The sequence below is a fragment of the Medicago sativa genome, chromosome 5 (genome assembly GCF_051527215.1).
Source record: "Medicago sativa cultivar Bolivia chromosome 5, Bolivia_mono, whole genome shotgun sequence".
Lineage (NCBI taxonomy): Eukaryota > Viridiplantae > Streptophyta > Magnoliopsida > Fabales > Fabaceae > Medicago > Medicago sativa.
Window position 1 is genome coordinate 4,295,090 of NC_140753.1, and position 19,051 is coordinate 4,314,140.

Below are 19,051 nucleotides of genomic sequence, written 5' to 3' on the forward strand. Positions count from 1 at the left end.
ACACAATTCGGAAGAAATATATATATATATATATATATATATATATATATATATATATATATATTATTCTCCAATCCTTATAGGAAGAATAAAGATAAAATATGGTACCTAAAATTCAATCATATAATGTCATTTTATTTTCAATATTTAATTATTTTAAAATAAATTTAAATTTTGAATTAATTTTGTCTACACAATTCGGAAGAAATATATATATATATATATATATATATATATATATATATTCTCCAATCCTTATAGGAAGAATAAAGATAAAATAAAACAATTTATCTTGCGAATGTCAAAACAATATATTCAATACATTGAAATATAAAAAAAAAATATATATATATATACATAAAACTTATCAAGAATTTTTATTTTTAAATCTTTAACAATATGATCATGCGACATTTTAGTAGACACATTTTAGGAGGAATTCTAATATGATCACAAGATCAAAAAAATAGTGTTAGGTCACACACACATAAAGAAATATCTTACTTATATCTAATCCTAACATACATTGTTAGCCTAATTGCACAACCCTAATCCTAATCTCAAAGGCGCCAAAACACTAATTAATTATGGGACCACCTAATTAGGTTTAATTTACTTTGGCAAACCCAATTTCAGCCGTTGATCTTCAATCAAGATGATGAGCACATATCACAAGTAGCATTTAAGGACCTAAAACATCAAGCATATGGCGCCAGTGCTTATTAGCCATAGATCTCCTTAATTGTGGGCTCCAATACTGCATTTAATTAATGGTGTGCGGCTGTATTACCAATGATAGAATTGGAATGGCACCAAACCTCTTTAACCCTATTTAGTGTGAATTCACTTAACCCTATACTGTCTCGCACAACTCACAAGAATAATTTGAATTTCAAATTACCCCATTTCTCTAATTGAATGTGTGTGTATTCCCCACAAAGTGTGGCTGTATGGCTTACCTCTTTCTGCCTATATATACACGTACTATTCACCTTCTTCCTCATGCAGAATAAGGTTACACCAAACCTGTTGTGATGGCCAACCTCGGTGTTCAAGCTCTTCAATGAAGTCAAATCCAAAGTTTAACCCACCTGTTAAGTTTGAGATTGAAAAAGAAGCTATTTCTTTCCATGCTTTCAATGTCGCCCCAACTCCTTTCACACATGATGAGACGTGTTTCGAGTTTTCCTACGAGAAGAAACTTACTTCTGAAGAGATAGATTCTGGCTGGTTGGTAAGTTATTTATATTGTGTAGATTTTATTGATCGCTGTTTGTGACTAATTTTTATGTTTATATGGACGTTTTCACCTAATAACATGTTGGTATAATTCCAGGAACTTGCTTACACATGTTTTTGTGAGATGGCGTTAGATAGGAGGACTAAATCTTTGAAGTTGGTTGACGACTATGGTAACATATAGTTTTGCACAGTTGTTTTTTGAACACGCCTATATGCTCATTTCAAAATTGGTGGTGGTTGGAAGGGAATGACACTAGCACGAAGGTTTTGTCAAGGATTGTGTATCATGGTTGGTGCACCGGACGCCGGGAGAAATGAGACTCTTCATTTCAAAGTGATTCGCGCTTAGGATATGATGCTATGGTGATGGAATTAGGGGTTGGAAAAGAGCTGTTAGTTTTAAGTTTTTGTGGTGGATTAGTCTAATTTTTATTTTGTAATTGTGAATGTTGCTCCAACTTGATGCTCCTATGGCGTTCTGGAAATGCTTTATCAGTTGTTTTTTGATGCCGTTTGAATTTTTCCCTTTATTTTAACGAAGTGTTTGATTTGGCCGTGGCCTAAGCTATGTAATATATGCGGTTTATGATAAACATGTTTGCTGTTTGGTCTTATATTATTTGCCTCTTTTATGCCTTTTTTTATTACAGACATGGTTAGCTTATTTTCGATAAATTAATGGTGTGCCTAATATCTTAAGTTGGGAGGAAATAATACGCGTATTTTTCAGATGGTGTGCATTATATTTTTTAAAATGCGGCACTTTAGCATGGTAGGTTGGAAAGTAGTATGTCAGTTCTACAATTCAAAACTGAATATAATTGTCATCATAATTAAATGGGTGTTCACTCTGTATTTGAACCAAATATGAATACTGAATGACTTTGGGTCTGAATCTATTTTTTGTTTAAAAAAATGCATTTTTACTTAAAACAATTGTTAGAAGACAGAATAGCATCACAATTAGTTGCTGCTAATCCATTCTGCTAAACCCCTTGTACAATATTGAAATCCTGTCTTTGAATAAGCTGCTCAGATAAAGTTACATTATTGAAATCATGTCTTTGAATAAAATGCTCAGTTTTAAATGTGCTATATTTGTTATGCTACGGTGACGTAATTTTGATTTTGGAATGTTTGTCCATTGATATGCCAGGTTATCTCAATTAAATCTATGGACTGAAGCACGGTGTTGCCGTAACTTTGATAAATGTTCATCCATGCAAGTTTGTTATTTAGATAAAAGATCGTTATTGTGAAGAGATAACCTACCCATCTCCAGACACTCCATTCTGCATAAAACTGAACCGTTACATGTTTCCGGAACAAATGTCAAAGGGGTTTGTATTTCAAACTCCTTCTCTGCCTTACTCACATGAGGTCGGTTACTTCCGATACAGCACTGCAAAGTTTTTGACTAAAGATGATGTACTTTCGGGTTTTCTGGTACGTCTGTGTTTTATTTTTTTTTTCTTTTTTAAATATAGCTTACTTCTAACTATTAAGTTGTTTGATGAACCTTTAAATTATTCTAAAGCCATTATATTTGGTATTTTAAATGTAGATTTTCACATATGATCATTCCTTTCAAAGGATATGAAGGAATTCTTTCTCACCGATGATACTGGACATTTATGGAAATGCACTAACACCTTCGTTTGTTGCCCGAACATGCTTTTCAAGATAGTCGTCGTGTGCGTGAAGGGGTTGGCGTGAGGATTGGTGCACCAAAACGGGGGAAAACGTGTTCTTATTCATAAGCATGACAATTTGTTCAATATTGTATTTAGATTCACTGCAATATTTAAGGTTAAAAAAATAGAGAGCTGTAATATGTATGTACATCCAATATTTGAACAAACTCATCAATTATTTAAGACAGTTAATTGAACAAGATCACATATCGTGCTACATAAACTTAAATAAAAAAATCACGTAAATTAAAAAGATGTAACCTTCAATTTGATCTTGAATTTATAATCATATCCTGTATGGCCCTTCGGGTATATATATATATATATATATATATATATATATATATATATATATATATATATATATATATATATATAATCAATAGTATTATGCTGTCCATAAATTATTCTCAATCTCTTATGTTAGATTCTGAACTATGACTCTCTCCTCTTCTATTTTGAAAGTAACTGTTAGTTCTTATCAATAATTCACCTAAAAGACTACAAAGAAATTTACTTCTGGTGTCAACTTGGACTGTGTCAACTTGGTCCCTTCCGTTAGCACTAAACCAGCATTTTAATCAAAGTTTTACTTTTGGTGGCAATTGCAAGGATGATTATGACATTAAGCTGCTAATATCGTTAATGAATTTTGTAATAGATTCAGCCACATACCTGATTAACATTGTAAATATTAGGCATCATTTTGAAATATAATAATGTGGACGACCCTTTTGCAAACAGAATTCATGTGTTACTTTTCCAATTGATCTTTTACAATGTTGCTGACCTATATATTAATTCAATTACTTATGCAGTACTTAAAGTTACCTAATTGCAGATTTAGTGCTAGAGGAAGATCAATCGAAAAGTTATGCGTTGGCTGCGATTGAAAAGTTACTGCAAGCACATGATAAAAATATGTAAAAAGATTATCCTACAATGCCGCGTTCTCATGTGTCATTGAACAATGAGGGAAGCAATATAGCTGACTGATATATCATGGTCAGCTATATGTTGCAATCTCAAGAGTTACGTCAAGAGATGGCATAAGAATTATGTTGAAAATGGTCATGAAAATGGTGATTGCATCAATATGACGTTAAATGTAGCGTACAAAGAGGTTTTTGAAAACGTGTAAATATCCAACGTAAGGTGACCATATAATATTTGACTTTCATACGTACCTATTATTAGATATTTTTCACGCGAAAGATTATTGCTTTGTATATTTTTTTATTATATTTATGACCCGTGCGGCAGCACGGGTAGATGATCTAGTTTTTTTAATAATAGAGAGGAAATTGATAAAAAAAAATTGAATATTTTAAGAATAATCTTTTTATATGTGTCCAAATACTTTTGATTTGATCTTGTAATCATAAAAGAATGTCTCCATAACATGGCGCATTTATTTTAGAATAAGATATTACAATAAGAAGGAGAGGTTTAGAACAACGTTAGAGACTTAGAGTTGTGCTGCATGGCATGGCATGGCAAATAATGATTCTTCGATGTAACCAAATAAAGATAATAAAGCACGTGGTCAGTAAGCTTGAATGGGTAGTGGGAAACAACCAAGTCAAGGTGTCAACAATAAGGAGTCATATAAAGTCAGAATCAACCTTGTCGCTATCATCATAGATGTCGATATCATAGCTTCCTTAGTACTCCATCCGTCTCGGAATATCTGAGCCAGTTTGATTTTTCACACAGATTAAGAAAAATGTATAAATAAAGAGGAAAGTGAAATATATTGAATTGAGAATGATGAAAGTATTATTAATTAGAGTTATATTGTATTGGGAATGATGAAAGTTGTATTGAAAATTGAAATGCCTCAGTTATTTTGGGACATTTTTTTTAGTAAATATGAGTCAGATATTCCGGGACGGAGGGAGTATAGTAAAAGCCGTGGCCAGTGGGTATCCATTGACCATTAGATTGGCCCACTTAAAGATAGTCCAATCCAACTGTCCCTGCGTTCGCGTGTCACATACATGGTACTGTTCTATGCCATCTCACCGGTAAGCTATATAAACTCCACACACAACCTCACTTCCATGAGTAGCTAGCTACCGATCAAATTCCTCAGCTAATTCAATTCAACCAAAAAAACAACCTATTTATCTTAGGCATGGCAATGGGGCGGGGTGGGGACGGGTTTTACCTTCCCCGTCCCCATACCCGATTCTTAAATACTTACCCGTTACCCTACTCATACCCAACGGGGATTGGAAATTGAATCTCATCCCCGTCCCCGGCGGGTTCGGGTATCCCAGCCCCATCCCCGTCCCCGCATTGAATAATTTTTTTAATAAAAAATAGAAGTTTTTTTGCATCCCCAATAGCAACGTTGTAATACATTATCTAACAATACATTCACTTTAACATTTGTTAGACGGAATGATTTAGTTGATCCTTTAAATATCAATGGTAGTTTTAATTAACATGACAATTATCAAACAAAATAACATGACATATCAACATAAACTAATTTTTTACATTTGGGACGGGTTTGGGTATGGGTTCGGGGTGAAAAATATTAGATATTTTTCACGCGAAAGATTATTGCTTTGTATATTTTTTTATTATATTTATGACCCGTGCGGCAGCACGGGTAGATGATCTAGTTTTTTTAATAATAGAGAGGAAATTGATAAAAAAAAATTGAATATTTTAAGAATAATCTTTTTATATGTGTCCAAATACTTTTGATTTGATCTTGTAATCATAAAAGAATGTCTCCATAACATGGCGCATTTATTTTAGAATAAGATATTACAATAAGAAGGAGAGGTTTAGAACAACGTTAGAGACTTAGAGTTGTGCTGCATGGCATGGCATGGCAAATAATGATTCTTCGATGTAACCAAATAAAGATAATAAAGCACGTGGTCAGTAAGCTTGAATGGGTAGTGGGAAACAACCAAGTCAAGGTGTCAACAATAAGGAGTCATATAAAGTCAGAATCAACCTTGTCGCTATCATCATAGATGTCGATATCATAGCTTCCTTAGTACTCCATCCGTCTCGGAATATCTGAGCCAGTTTGATTTTTCACACAGATTAAGAAAAATGTATAAATAAAGAGGAAAGTGAAATATATTGAATTGAGAATGATGAAAGTATTATTAATTAGAGTTATATTGTATTGGGAATGATGAAAGTTGTATTGAAAATTGAAATGCCTCAGTTATTTTGGGACATTTTTTTTAGTAAATATGAGTCAGATATTCCGGGACGGAGGGAGTATAGTAAAAGCCGTGGCCAGTGGGTATCCATTGACCATTAGATTGGCCCACTTAAAGATAGTCCAATCCAACTGTCCCTGCGTTCGCGTGTCACATACATGGTACTGTTCTATGCCATCTCACCGGTAAGCTATATAAACTCCACACACAACCTCACTTCCATGAGTAGCTAGCTACCGATCAAATTCCTCAGCTAATTCAATTCAACCAAAAAAACAACCTATTTATCTTAGGCATGGCAATGGGGCGGGGTGGGGACGGGTTTTACCTTCCCCGTCCCCATACCCGATTCTTAAATACTTACCCGTTACCCTACTCATACCCAACGGGGATTGGAAATTGAATCTCATCCCCGTCCCCGGCGGGTTCGGGTATCCCAGCCCCATCCCCGTCCCCGCATTGAATAATTTTTTTAATAAAAAATAGAAGTTTTTTTGCATCCCCAATAGCAACGTTGTAATACATTATCTAACAATACATTCACTTTAACATTTGTTAGACGGAATGATTTAGTTGATCCTTTAAATATCAATGGTAGTTTTAATTAACATGACAATTATCAAACAAAATAACATGACATATCAACATAAACTAATTTTTTACATTTGGGACGGGTTTGGGTATGGGTTCGGGGTGGGTACCTATATACCCGTTACCCGTCTCGTACCTGTGTTTTGAAATCAGGGAAAACCCATACCCATACCCAAACCCAGTCAAAACGGGGAAAACCCGTCAAAATGGGTTTGGTTCGGGCGGGTAACCACGAGTATGAGTTTTGTTGCCATGCCTAATTTATCTAATGGATTTCTTCATGTCATCATTTAGTGATTACTCAGACACTTCTTCATCAGAAACAAGTTCATCAAACCGTACAAGTTCCTCGGAAGTCATTTTGGCTTCTGCTAGACCAAAGAAGAGAGCAGGGAGAAGAGTGTTCAAGGAGACAAGACATCCTGTGTACCGAGGAGTATGACGTAGGAACCAGTGGCGTATCCAGGACCCTGGACCAGGGGGTGCAGACTATCTCACCTTAATAATTTACTATTATTTTCTTTGCAATATCAAACATAATTTTTTTATGTAATCTAACTATATAAATTGCAAACACACTTTATAATTAAATTTTACGCAATTTATATTTTAAAATCGATAAAATCAACTTTTAAAAAATAAAATTAGGAAATGAAAAATTATTATTAGTAATGGTAACTATTAGCAAAAAAATTTTAATGATGCCACTAAACAATACTTTATAAAAAATAGTAATAATAATGAACATTGGGATAGGATCAAATGACACCAAGGTGTCAAATTAAATTTGACACCAAATCCTAACCATTAATCCACTTTAATCCGACGTCTCTTATCAAGTCATTAAATGCTCACATGCTTAAACAAATGATCTAAATTTTAATTTTAGAAATAATTTATTCTTTCTTTTCTTGGTTAATTACCGTTTTCATTATATTTTGCATCAATAGGTAGATGATTGCCATTTGATCTCTCCCTACTATTTTTTTTTGTTGAGATTTTATTTTTTACTAATCTTTGTTCGATCATCTTTGTATTGGCTACTCTTTCATTTGTTGGATGATGTCATTCTTGAGTTCAAGCTGCTAATATTCTTGCATTGGGTGTTCTAGCATTTGTGTTTTGCTTTCGCTTAATAGCATATGTTCTTTTTAATTTTTTGGTGCAATCGTTCAATAATTATCCATGGTGCTCTTTATCAATCAATTTTTTTTAGGTTCATCTAGGAAAAATAAAAATAAAAAACGTTTCTAATTTTTTTTTTTTTGGGTTCATCTAAGAAAAATAAAAATAAAAAATGTTTCTAAAAAAAAGGACAACAGTGAATAGTGTAAAGAAACCATAATAATACCATCAGAGAATTTTTTGTAAATAATTAATTCAAGAAAAGAAAGAAAAATTGTTTCTAAAATTAAAATTTGAATCATTTGATCAAGCATGTGAGCATTTAATGAATTGATGATAGTCGTCGGATTAAAGTTGAATTAATGGTTATGATTTGGTGTCAAATTAAATTTGACACCATGGTGTCATTTGATCCTATCCCATGAACATTTTACAACTGTCTCTGGTAAAATTAGAACATTATCCTTTGAGGTTATATTATTTTTTTATAAGGTTTGTATAATTATATATATAACATTGTTTATATCAATAAAAACCATTGTCTCCTATCTAAATTAACTTGACCAAATATGTCAAACCAATTGTCTACTCCTATCTAATCTAAATTAACTTAAACATTTTAAACGAAATTGGGCCACTGATTAACTTGACCATATAGTAAAGAGCCCATGACAAAATGGGTTATAGAAAATTCTAAATAATGCAAGCTTGTAGAACTTTGAGTGGCCGCCACCCATTTCTTGTTCTTCAGCCTATGCCGTTCTCGTTTTCCTGCCGTTGCACAACAACCATTTCTTTATATTTTAGTTTGCTTTCTTCTCTGTAACTGCAAATGAACTCTCTTCTCTCAGTCTCTGGGTCAGGATGCTAAAGAAAAATCTCAGGGTGTGCAAAAAGCATACAGACATAGATTACTGGTGTAATTTCTGGAAATTCAGGGTGTGCAGGTGCACACCCTCACATAGGGCTGGATCCGCCCCTGGTAGGAACAATAACAAGTGGGTTTGTGAGATGAGAGTTCCTAATATTAAGGTTAACAAAAACAATAAGTCAAGGATTTGGCTTGAAACATATCCAACTCTTGAAATGGTTGCACGTGCACATGACGTTGCTGCACTTGCTCTTAAGGGGAAATCAGTCTGTCTTAATTTTGCTGATTCTGCATGGCGGTTGAGGTTGCCAGAGTCGAATGATGAGGCGGAGATAAGGAGGGCGGCCATGGAGGCTGCCAGGCACGGATACAAGAAGGCTTAATTGGGGGCACTTGACCCCACATACTCTATTACTTTTACACAAATTTGTTAAGTAATTTTACCTTTTTACCATTAAAAATAAGTTTTGCCCCCACAAAATATTACTAAATAATTGTTTTTGTGAAGAAATTAACATGCAACAGTATGAAAGATAATATTATTGAATAATTGATTGTTGACGTACATATAAAAATATATTCAACAATACTCAAAATGATAAATAAACAATAGTTTTAAAATATGAAGTCAATAATATCACTTATGTATTAGTAGATTTTTTAATGTAAACTATTATAGTATATGATTTTATCAAAAAAAAAATTAGTATATGATTTTGCCCCCACTTAACAATATTTCTGGATCCGTCCCTGGAGGCTGCTAAAATGTTTGCCGTTGAGGACAAGAAGGATAGTATCTTCATTGAGGAACAAGTTCCGGTGGTGTTGTCGGAATTTGAAGACATGCATGATTTGCTTCTAAGAATTGCCAATGAACCTTTACGTTCAGCTCCTCCTTCCCCGACAAACTATGGTAGTAACTGGGGTGACATGCATGGAGATATTTGACAGTCAATTAGTTTCACTCTGGAACTTCTCTACTTGAAACCCAAGCACACTGCACTCTTTTTGGATGCGATTGATTTTGTAAAACTTACTTTTTTTTTTAGTTCAGTTTGAAATAATATTGAAGTCGCACATAAACATAGTTTGTTGGATTGAACATAAAACTTGAACCACCTATTAGATAAGAGATATAACTAGTTAGTGGTTACTTATTAGTTAGTTACTCACTTGATCTTTATATATGTAAGTGATGTAATCTCTTGAGTTAAACTACATTTCTCATATTCAATACAACTTTACATTTCTCAAATTGTGAAAGTTTCATTTGTATCTTTCCTATCTTTCATGACCTCTATCAAGTTTTGTAACACTAGAAATTCGAAGAGTAGTAATGTTTATGATATTTTAAGTGTAAAGATTTAATTTAGTCTTTCACAATTTTTTAACAGTACAATTTAGTCCTCGACAAAATATAATGCCGAAATTAATACATAATTTTTTTATGCCAAAGACGAATTTATTTTGTTGAACATATGTTGCTTGTCGAATTCGAGAAATGATATTTGAACATCCATTTTTTAACAACTTTTGTGACAACTCTCTCTCATACTCTAATTGTTATTGTCCAATAAAAAGAGAGAAAAAAGGTTGTCACTAAAAGTTGTTGAAAATTGGTTGTCAAAATATCATTCATCGTTGAATTCTTCCATTTTTCGGTGGACTCACAGTTGTCGATTGACAACCTTTAGACTCTGTTTGGTAAAAATAGCGGATAGCTGATGACCGATGACTTATAGCTGATAAACTATTTAAAGTGTTTGGTAAAATTAGTGGTTCAATTAGCTGATAAGTATAAAATGACATAAAAGGACATTTTAAATTTATAATAAAATTAACATCCATTAATATTAAAGTATTTAAAATTTTGGTAATTTAAATTTATTTAATATATCTTTTATATAATAGTTAATATATCTTTATTTTATATTCGGTGTTTATTTCATTCCAGTATACTTTATAGAAAAAATAAAATAAACATAATGATAAAATATAAAAAAAATATAATGTTATAATGTTTAGACGTAACAATAAAAAATTTACATCTTTGTAAACAAAACAAAAAAAAGACGAAACAATAAAACTAAACGCGAGTCTTTAAAAAAATTAAAACTAGACGTGAGACAAGTTTATATAAAAGGCAAAGAATTTAACGGAACCAAAAAAAAAGTAGCTCTTAAATTTGCCTGCATTAAAAACATATATATTTTACTTGAAATTATAAAAGGTAAAACAGGATTTTAGATTAAATAATAAGGGTAAAATTGGAAAAAATAATGATAAGCTATAAGCTAAAAGCTACTTGGAATAGCTTCTGAAAAATAGCTTATAAGCTCGTGAAATAAGCTATAAGCTCATGGTGTAAAAGCATTACCAAACAGAGTTTTTTTTGTCAGACGAGCTTATAAACTATAAGCTATAAGCTCATTGAGCTGTCTTACCAAACAGACCCGTAAATGGTTGACTTCTACTTTGAGTTCGGTCTTGTTCATCACATCTCAGATTTTGCCAATATGAATGGTTAAGTGTAAGACGATTAAGTTATTGAAAAGTTAGTCGTTTATTTTGAGGAAAGATGGTCCATATTATCACTTGAAATGTGTGATTGAAGGTCCAAAAAAACCAAGAACAATTTGAGGAAGTTTTAGCTAAAACTATTTCGAGATAATAAGCAAAGAACACTCTGGCGGCTAGAACAAGTACGCAAAATATAGTTCACACGTTTCCTTTGATACTACATATCTAAAGGAAGTTACATGAAAATATTTGGAGGATTAGAGGCATCTATTATAGTGAGTCAACCTTAGTAAGAACAAGCTGCATACGTATAGTAGGACATTTATTATATATGTTTTACCTATAGTATATGTTTAGTGTAGTTCTAAACTTTATACATAAGTTCCTTCAAAAAAAACTTTATACATAAAGTATTCAAGTTTTGTACTTAAATTATTCAAAAAAAGTTTTGTACTTAAAGTCACGTTATGGTTAATTACGTTAAGTAAGTTCACATCTAAAAATATTCAATGTTGTTGGCCGAAAAATAGCTTACAACTGAATTTAGGCTAAGCCAAGTTAAAGGCAACTGAATGTATGATGAGCCAAAATTGAAGATAGTCGATATCAATACATTCAAATCATTCTCAGCTGCCAAGATGGTTTCAAACACAAAAGTACATAGACACTTTGGCCACAATAGTTGGAGGTAGTAAGTGTTGAATTAAATTTGTTACATAACTTGTACTATATATTTCATATATAAAGTGATTGGTTCTTACTCCATCGCCCTTGCCACCTAGTTTTTTTATTAAAAAAAAAGATAGAGAAAAATATTATTAATAACGGTGATATTGATGACTAATTTACAACTGTCTCAAGTGAAATTTGACTCATATATTTGAGGTTATAAAGTCAAACGTTTACCACTTGTGACACCTATATTGCCACCGATTCAATAATCCCTTAATTAATAGAATCGTGGTTGGAAAATGTTATTCATCTAGAAAAATAGCATCAAGAATTTTTCAAGACACAGTTGGCAAGTTTTAATTGCATGATTTATTTGTTCACTTCCTATTTTTCAGTCATACCTCCTTGGATTGTGGCAAATAGTGCATTGTGATTGACTGCTCTTTATTCTTGAAGAATTCTTGATGTTATTTTTCTAGAGATATATCATTGCTCATCGTGGTTATGTTACTCTTCTTATCGTACCAATTCTATGTCGTAATAGAATATATTCTTATGGTTTGAGTGAAATTGTGTGTACTAATAAAAAAAACATTTTAGGCACAAAATGTAAATTAATTAAAGATGTTTCTATATGAAGAAAAAAAAATGCAGTATAATATTCTGAGAAAGATCATATGAAAAACGAGAAATTTATTTTCAAACAAAGATTATTCATATTTCAATTGGTAACCAAATAAGAAGGATAAAGCACGTTTTATAGAAGTTCTTTTTCCTAGTTGCCAACTTGCCATAAGCTTGAATGGGTAGTGGGAAACACCCAAGTCAAGGTGTCAACAACAATAAGGAGTCATATGAAATCCAAATCAACCTTTGTCCCTATCATATGTCATCTATAGTATATGCTGTCCCATAAAATAAAAGTAAACAATTGTAGTACCTTAGCAGTAGTGAAAGGCGTGGCCCTTGTGTTTCTTTACACAGGCTCACTTAGACTCAATCAAAATCCAACTGTCCCCGTGTTCAAGTCGCGTGTCACATACGTGGTCCTGTTCTGTTACACTTCACCCATTAGCTATATATAAACTCCACACACACTCACTCAGTTACTCACTTCCTAAGCCAATTCAATTCAATCACATAATTAACCAACTTAGATTCTCATGAATATTTTCCTTTCATCTTTTGGCGACTATTCAGATTCTTCTTCTTCTTCAGAAACAAGTTCACCAAACCGTACAAGTTCCTCCGAAGTGATTTTGGCATCTGCACAACCAAAGAAGAGAGCAGGGAGAAGAGTGTTTAAGGAGACAAGGCATCCAGTGTATCGAGGAGTACGAAGAAGGAACAATAACAAGTGGGTTTGTGAGATGAGAGTTCCTCCTAACAATAACGTTAACAAAAACAATAAGTCAAGGATTTGGCTTGGAACATATCCAACTCCTGAAATGGCTGCACGTGCACATGATGTTGCTGCACTTGCTCTTAAAGGAAAATCAGCTTGTCTTAATTTTGCTGACTCTGCATGGCGGTTGACGTTGCCGGAGTCTAATGATACGGTGGAGATAAGGAGAGCGGCGATGGAGGCTGCTCAGTTGTTTGCGGTTGAAGACAAGCAGTGTTGTGTTACCGTTGAAGATGGAGTATTTATGGACATGGAAGATTCCAAGAATGTGCTAGAAGCACAGGTTCCGGTGGTGTCATCAGAATTTGAAGACATGCATGATTTGATTTTGAGTATTGCTAATGAGCCTTTACGTTCTAATCCTCCTTCCCCTACAAATTACAATGGTAGTAACTACAATGATATGGAGATATTTGACACTCAGATAGTTTCTTTGTGGAACTTCTCAATTTGACACACTTCATTATTTTTTTAGTTAGGTTTGAAACAAAGTCACAACTCACAGTCTCACACGTATTTTTTATTTGTTGGATTAAAAATATTTTCAAACAGCACAAAGATAAAATTAGTTCGTATAGTTTGCTAGATATTAAATTAATTAGAGTAACTTACTCATCTATTATATAAGTGATATAATTACCCTCTCTGATGTAAGCCTGTTTTTTTTTTTTTTGTCATATTCAATATAATTTCTTATAATCGGTGCATCTTTCATTCTCGATAAGTTTCCTAACGCAAGGAGTTAAAAGAGTTGTACAATATGAATGGTTTGAAAAACGTTCAAGAGACATGCATTTTGAAGAAAGTATAACTCTACTTAAATCGTCATTTGAAATGAGTGATTCAAGGTTAAGAATAACCAAGAGCAATTTGAGTAATGTTTTGGACTCTCCCAACAATTAGAAGTTTCTATCATATTTGTCTCAAAAACACATTGACTCGAACATGCTATTGGACCAATTCCAAAAGTATTGGATTCATCCCATTAATCTTTGCCTCAACAACGTAGTTGGTCGCTTCATTCTGTAACACTGCAACGACAAAGTTCGACATTGATGGTGCTACATTTGTGATGGCCTCCCATCAATCGTCCAACGACTCGAAATGTATGCATATAAAATGAACTTTTATCCTTTCTATACCTCTCGATATGAATTGAACGTCAGAGTGGTTGCAAATACATGCCCCCACCCCCTTTTATCTCGACATGTTGATTTTCATCACATGCCCTCTTTCTAATAAAATTAGATCATGTATGTTCTCACTGAAACTATTTCGAGATACCCAAAGAACATTGTTCAACAATTATATTTGCACACCCTCTATTTTCTAACATAATTCAACATCTTTAAAAAAACATAATTCAACATCTAAATTTTCATTTTATCTCTCTCCTCTATCACATCATTAATATAGACCAATGTTTAATAGACACCTCTGAAATCTCTCCACCCCTTTGACCCCTGCCAATATGACAATTTTTTTCACTAAAACAAAATATAAAATAAAACAAAACCATCTCATAATACCTCTCTTATCCAACCCCTATTCATCCTCTCCCCTCTACCTCTTTCTCTCCTCCACAACTTTCTCCTTTCCTCTGTCTTTGCTACCTCTTCTTACTGCTCATCTTCATCTCTCTCCTTCCTCAAAGACTCACCTCTTCCTCCAAGATCTCTCTTCTTCGCCATGGGACACGAGATTCAGTGTTCCATAAATCGATTGTTAAGTAGTAAACTCGGACGAGTTTAGGTTTTTAGGTGTCAAAATTGTGTTAACTCGGAGTTAAAATCATATTTTGTTGAAATCGGAATGTTTAACGAGTTTGAGTGAGTTAACACATGGTAAACTCGGCAAACTCAAGTAAAATCTTCGAGTTTACGAGTTAGCGCTTAAAAAAAACTTTTTTGGTTTTGGTCCATTTTCTAGGCCCATTTTCTGTTAAAATTCAATTCTTTTGTTAAGCCCATTGGCCCATAGTACTTGACTTGCCTTTACGGTTAACACTTTCTTGTCTTGTTCTTTCTTCTGAAACATTCGATAATGAACGAAATAGCACACAAAATTTGTGATTTTACGAGTTAATTTTGTATTTTGATTCTAAGTTGATCATAACACTTTATTATGGTAGTTGGGTATATTTTACATTTATAATTAAGTCATATTTTGCACTATTGACATATTTACAATACTTATATTAGCTTACATATGTTATGTATATAATAAATTTTATATAATTTTAATTTTAGGTAAACTCGTACGAATTTACTTAGATAAAATGGAATGAGGTAAACTCTCGAGTTGTAAGACCTTGCATAAGATCGATGGCGAGAAGTAAGATTGATGACGAAATGCGAGAATTATGAAAAGAACAAAGAAAAAAAATTATTTTGAGAACGTTAGAATGGTTTATTCAATACATTAAAATTTCTTAAAACCAATTTTTTATATAAAATTTATCAATTTTTTGATCTAGAAAATTTATCAATTAATTCTACTTATAATATTTAATAAGTGTCTTTATCACATATTTTTAGTATGACCCATTTATTTTTAGAACAACATTAAAGTTGTGCTGCATGGCATGGCAAACTATGATTACTCGTTGTAACCAAATAAAGATAATGAAACACGTTTTAGAACTCTGTACTTACTATTTGCCATAAGCTTGAATGGGTAGTGGGAAACAACCAAGTCAAGGTGTCAACAATAAGGAGTCATATATGAAATCAAAATCAACCTTTGTCGCTATCATCATACTCATACATGCCATATCACCTATTTTGTCTCAAAAACATTAACAATTGTAGCACTAGCTTACTTAGTATAGTGAAAGCCGTGGCCAATGAGCTTCCATTAGACTGGCCCAGTTAAAGACAATCCAATCCAACTGTCCCCGCGTTCACGTGTCACATAAGTGGTACTGTTCTTTATGAGACCTCATCAATAATCTATATAAACTCCACACACACATTCACTTCCTCAGTACTAGATAAAATCCCAAGCTAAATTCAAATAATGGATTTCTTCATGTCATCTTTTGGTGAGTACTCAGACACTTCTTCTTCAGAAACAAGTTCACCAAACCGTACAAGTTCCTCAGAAGTGATTTTGGCATCAGCTAATTTGCCAAAGAAGAGAGCAGGGAGAAGGGTGTTTAAGGAGACAAGACATCCGGTGTATCGAGGAGTACGAAGAAGGAACAATAACAAATGGGTTTGTGAGATGAGAGTTCCTAACAATAACGTTAACAAAAACAATAAGTCAAGGATTTGGCTTGGAACATATCCAACTCCTGAAATGGCTGCACGTGCACATGATGTTGCTGCACTTGCTCTTAAAGGAAAATCAGCTTGTCTTAATTTTGCTGACTCTGCATGGCGGTTGACGTTGCCGGAGTCGAATGATGCGGCGGAGATAAGGAGGGCGGCCATGGAGGCTGCTAAAATGTTTGCGGTTGAGGACAAGAAGGATAGTATGTTCATTGAGGAACAAGTTCCGGCGGTGTCGTCGGAATTTGAAAGCATGCATGATTTGCTTCTAAGAATTGCCAATGAGCCTCTACGTTCTGCTCCTCCTTCCCCAACAAATTATGGTAGTTATAACTGGGGTGACATGGAGATATTTGATACTCAGGTTTCACTATGGAGCTTTTCTATTTGATACTCTTCTTGGATGTGGTTGATTTTGTAAAACCTATCTTTTAGTTGAGTTTTGAAATGAAGTCACATTTATTTATTTTTTATTGGTAAATTGTTAGATTGAAAATGAATATTTCAAAGTACACAAAGTAGTTAGAGATATTTAATTAGTTAATAGTCTGTTAGTGATGTGTAAGTTGTAACCCCTTGATGTAACATTAATTCATATTCAATATAATTTCATTTATAATTCGTGCATATTTTCTATCTTTTATGAAGTGGTACAATACATTAATTCATATTCAATATAATTTCATTTATAATTCGTGCATCTTTTCTATCTTTTATGAAGTGGTACAATATATGAATGATTGAGTTTAAGATGATCAAGTCATTGAAAACGTTCAAGAGATGTCTATTTTAAGAAATCACTTTGAAACGAGGGATTCAAAGTCTAGAAAAATGAAGCAAATTCAATAAGCTCTGATTGAAACTATCTCGAGTTAAGTAAATAATATTGTGAATATGAGCTACACCAAGAAGCGGTAGTATATGCATAGAATAGTAGTTCACATTTTCTATTGTTGACACATTGAAAGGAAGTTAAGAGATTTGGAGGACTATAAAGACGGCCGCAAAGTGAATCAAATTTTGTGTATGACAAGTTGCATGCACGTAATATTGAGTCAAGTTTAAGTAATTTACTTCCTTTTTATGTCAAATTAGTCATTTATCTATTAGAAAAATATTCAAATCATTCAACGAAATTTCATTCTTAGTCTATTTTTTTTTTGACAAATATACATGATTATTGAATGAAGCGTTAACCATGGACGTCAAATTTTATGCATTTTCTGGGTTTCATCATGTCTTTATAATTGACAGATACAATTTTCCTTTATTTTTTATGTTCCATGTAGTGCAATTATCAAGTTATTGTGTACCAATTGAAATTGCAAAATTGTACTACAGTATTGTTTACTTTTCTTTGTACCATTGGAAAAACTTTTCTCTGCGCCATTGGAAAAACTATTATTTACGTTTTTACCTATCTATTAAATATATCCCAAAATTTTAACATTTTTACTTTAAATTTTTTAAATCCTATCTAAGATAATCAATGCTAGAAGATTAAGAGAATACACGTCTCTTGGATAAAAACATTCTAAGATAAATAATATAATATTAAACCTCTTTAGAAATTTGGCGAAGGCCCCAAGTTTTCTATACACAGTTGATCTTAGATAAAAACATATAGAATATTTTGTTAATTTTGATAGGTTAGATATTGTGTAAGTTATTTGTGATGTTATCTTGGATGTTAGGAGGGTGGTGCAAGGGAAATATTAGCTAGGATGTTAGGGGGTGGCAATGGATCTTGGTCTTTATCGTATGATGATGTTATACCTAATTTGTATCAATACTCAATAGTTTTATGCTTAGATGGAAGTAAAAGCAAATCTATTGTAAGTGTCATTTGAGCATTAAAGTTGTTTTTGCCTTGAATCGAACATCATTCCTTAATCCTAAGTTTAAGTTTCCTTAATAAAAAAATGTGTCAGAATGTTGCATAACTAAAGTCTCATTTTGGTTGCTATAAGTTCTATATGTAACTTACAAAGTTTTGACCTACAACTATTAAGAATTTCTAATACCAAATATAGTGAAAACTATTTTCTTTCTGATCTAACTCAATTATGTTTCCAATACTTCTTTCTCTAATGTTCTCTTCTCTCTTATATTATATGTGGATTGTTTTTCCCACATGAACTCTCAAATTTTTGTTTAATTCAAGGAAATTCTCCTACTATTCTATATTTAAAATTAAAACTTGAATTTTTATGATTATAGTCAGTTTTGGGGGGTGTAGAATGTAATTATCACTCTTAAGTTAAGTTGATGTACGATAAATTAGCCGTTGGGCTTAGACAAGACATGTGGCCCTTATTTGATCAACGTGGACAAATAATCAGTACAGCACGTGCTCCATGTGAAGCATACGGTGCCCGTGTAACCCTAATCGTGTCTTCATCCAACGGTTCCAATTGAAATTATATTCCCCACCCGATCCAACGGATCTAATTACATCATTATGG

At 32.8% G+C, this 19,051-nt stretch overlaps 2 long non-coding RNA genes and 3 pseudogenes across 4 annotated transcripts; all 5 read left to right on the forward strand.

Annotated features, from left to right (window-relative positions):
• Window positions 1-795: 795 nt before the first annotated feature.
• LOC146919304 (uncharacterized) lies at window positions 796-1,856 on the forward strand. Its single transcript, XR_015010663.1, has 2 exons — window positions 796-1,234; window positions 1,337-1,856. It is a non-coding gene; the product is annotated as an uncharacterized LOC146919304 (long non-coding RNA).
• A 656-nt stretch (window positions 1,857-2,512) lies between these two features.
• LOC146919305 (uncharacterized) lies at window positions 2,513-3,189 on the forward strand. The gene is made up of 2 exons (XR_015010664.1): window positions 2,513-2,688; window positions 2,807-3,189. It is a non-coding gene; the product is annotated as an uncharacterized LOC146919305 (long non-coding RNA).
• A 3,800-nt stretch (window positions 3,190-6,989) lies between these two features.
• LOC146919306 (dehydration-responsive element-binding protein 1E-like) lies at window positions 6,990-9,826 on the forward strand (annotated as a pseudogene).
• A 2,817-nt stretch (window positions 9,827-12,643) lies between these two features.
• Window positions 12,644-14,025, forward strand: LOC146919307 (dehydration-responsive element-binding protein 1E pseudogene; annotated as a pseudogene). The gene has a single exon (XR_015011434.1). The product of XR_015011434.1 is annotated as a dehydration-responsive element-binding protein 1E pseudogene (transcript).
• A 2,256-nt stretch (window positions 14,026-16,281) lies between these two features.
• LOC146919308 (dehydration-responsive element-binding protein 1E pseudogene) lies at window positions 16,282-17,213 on the forward strand (annotated as a pseudogene). Its single transcript, XR_015011435.1, has one exon. The product of XR_015011435.1 is annotated as a dehydration-responsive element-binding protein 1E pseudogene (transcript).
• The last annotated feature ends 1,838 nt before the right edge of the window (window positions 17,214-19,051 follow it).